The sequence below is a fragment of the Asterias rubens genome, chromosome 19, assembly GCF_902459465.1.
Source record: "Asterias rubens chromosome 19, eAstRub1.3, whole genome shotgun sequence".
Lineage (NCBI taxonomy): Eukaryota > Metazoa > Echinodermata > Asteroidea > Forcipulatida > Asteriidae > Asterias > Asterias rubens.
The window spans coordinates 10905440-10908615 of NC_047080.1; positions in this window are offsets into that span (position 1 = coordinate 10905440).

The following is a 3176-nucleotide window of genomic DNA, read 5'->3' on the forward strand; positions in this document are numbered from 1 at the left end:
AATGTCCTCGAGCGGTTGGTGGCGCTCGTCAGTCAGACTCGTCCCCGGAGTACTTCGAACTCCACCCTCTCCAGCATAAACAAGAGGGGCATATATTCCAGGGTACGGATGCGGAAAAGCATTTCTGATTTTGAAAATAAATTACCCATACAAATACCATATGCCAGGCAAATAAAGATAAAACAGGGCACACAGTAATTTAAAACTTTGGAAGGCCTAGCCTTTCAAACTAGCTACTGACAAAAAGGTCCGAGTGAAATTAGATCCCAAGGTTTAGGAGGTAGGCCAACATTGATTGATGGTATTGTCAACCTTTTGCAGTTATACGCCCACTGGGATTCAAAGAGATTCTTGGAACAGTATCTACAGCACCACCAGAGATAAACAATATTTCTTTATTTGCGATGCATTCACCGGTTAGAAATAAACAGGCCTGTGTTGAAAAATGTATGAAATTTCACATTCCACACTTTGGTCATTCTGAGAACAGGGAATTGCTTTTAAAAGGAAGGGTGGGGAAGGCTTATATACTTAAAGACAGTGGACACTATTGGTAATTGTCAAAGATCAGTCTTTTCACTTAGTGTATCTCAACATATGCATAAAACAACAAACCTGTGAAAATTTGAGCTCAATCGGTCGTCGAAGTTGCGAGATAATAATGAAAGAAAAAACACCCCATGGCACAGGAAAATGTGCTTTAAGATGCTCGATTTCGAGAAATCAAATTCTAAATCTGAGGTCTCGAAATCAAATTCGCGGAAAACTACTTCTTTCTCGAAAACTACGCCACCTCAGAGGGAGCCGTTTCTCACAATGTTTTATACTATCAACCTCTCCCCATTACTTAAGGCACAAAAGCCTCTGCTTCACCCTAACCTAATTGTTGTCCTACTTTAAAAGCTTCCTAATATATAACTATCTAAATCATTGTAAACTTTCATATCCTAAGATACTAAGTAATACTGTAAACTACTCATAATTTGAATATACTTATAAAACTTTGTAAAATGTGTAAGTTTAAATGTAGGGCAGCAATGAAATAAATGTGTGCAAATACAAATACTCATTACCAAGTAAGGTTTTATGCTAATAATTATTTTGAGTGATTACCAATAGTGTCCACTGCCTTTAAGACCAGGCTACATTGGTTTTTGGAATTGCTCGAGTATTGTTTTAATCCTAAATTTTATTTAAAATGTAGATTGTATACAACCAAACCTGTGAACATTTTAAATGGTAGTCAAGTTTTTGAGATATCGCCAGAAAATCCAGAGCGAATTAATGAATGAAGAAGAATCAGTAATTTGAAAACAATCTGAGAAACATTATTGACAGTAACGCTTCTCATATTCAAATTATGGGGCATTAAACGCCTATTTAAAATTAACTTGCCCAAATTTCCCATTAGTCCATTAAAAAAACTTGTTATACACGAAGGTTCTAAATTGTTGAATAAAACTTGCCAATATCGATGTATCTTTTTAAATACAAAACACTACTCTTTTATTAGCAAAACACAAAATATGAATAATTACAATTAGTTCATGAACCACTCTGAAAAACGCGTCTTTGTACATTTCGCAATACTACAATCTCAAATTATTATCCAATTAGAAATTTATTTTACATAGAATTAATCAATTAAATTGTCGTGACACACAAACATTAACAAACATAATCAAAATGACATCATCTTGACAACACCTCATACAAATAATGTGATCGATGATCAATACAATTATTAGAAGAGACTACAGCTAAAAGCATTATTGGTTATACAACAAAAAGATTATGTACAAATTTGCAATTGATTGTATATATATTTTTAATAAAACTTTAGTTAATATTTTTCCAAATACAGACTACGTTAGCAAGGCTAAAAGCAGACAACTCTTTTACAATTTTACTTTTATATTTACAGCTCAGTGATGACATGTTGAAATACTCCAAGCGTGTTAGCACTCAAAAGAATATATAAATGGTGAAGCTACAAACTATGAAATCACCATGACAACCTACTGCTTTTCAGTGCAGTCCGTACATCCTTATAAATCTCTGAAGAATACAACAGTCAAGACCTTTTTTCATTCTTTCGCTCTGCCCTTCATTTCTTTGGAGACTATTTTTTCTTAAATGTAATCTGGATTTTTTTTTTACATAAGATTCTCAGATGCTTTGTGTCTTTTATACTTAGGCTCTCCATAAATTTCCCTTTTTTTAATCTGCATAGTAAGAATTAATCATATTACATTTTTCATATTTATGTACAAAACATGGATGGCATTTATTTTACAGAAAACTACTGAACTAAATTAGAGGCAGACTACATTACAAATAGATTATTTTCTCATACTTCTTACTCCCCAAACCACAATCTTTCTGAGTGGACAATATAACATTTTGCCACAATAGGTGAAAAGGTGAAGGTTGGATCTTGCAGTTTTTTTTGGAAGAAACAGTTTTATGTATTTTTTTTTCAACCAAGTTTTAACAAAAATGTTTACATTGTTTTTAAGTTTCCTTTGACTCTATTATTCAATGGGAAAACAAAATGAAAAATCATCTGCGGAATTCTGCACTTACGATCACGATTCTCCGCTTACGTGCAAGCGCCGAAATTTCTGCGCTAGCCTTCTAAGCGTAGAATCCCTAGTAACGCGGAGTACGCACGCACAGAAGCCAAAATTCGCCGCTTACCCGTGAAAAACGCTTGTCGTAAGCACGTAATTCCCTGCTTCCGGTAAGCAGAACCATGTAATTGGGCCCTGAAATGTTGCATGCCTGCATACCAACCAAATCATAGGCTTCTAAAAAAGACAAAACAAAGAAACTTTTTGTGGCAATTCTATTTTCAAAAAGCACACACTATTTTTGTGCACACCAGAGATGTTGATATCTGCAAATTATAATTCACAGCTATAGGCAACTAGTAAGTAAACTTAAACAAATTTTATCTCAGAAAATTAAATTTCTAACTATTGAGTAAGCCATTACCTCCCCCAAGGGCCCAATTTCATAGAGCTGCGAGGCACAAAAATTTGCTTAGCATGAAATTTCTTCCTTGATAAAAACAGGATTACCGACCAAATTTCCTTTTGTTGCATATTGCTTGGTACTGGTACTCAGCTGTTGTTTGATTATCCTGAAAATCACGTCGAAATTTGTGTTGGTAA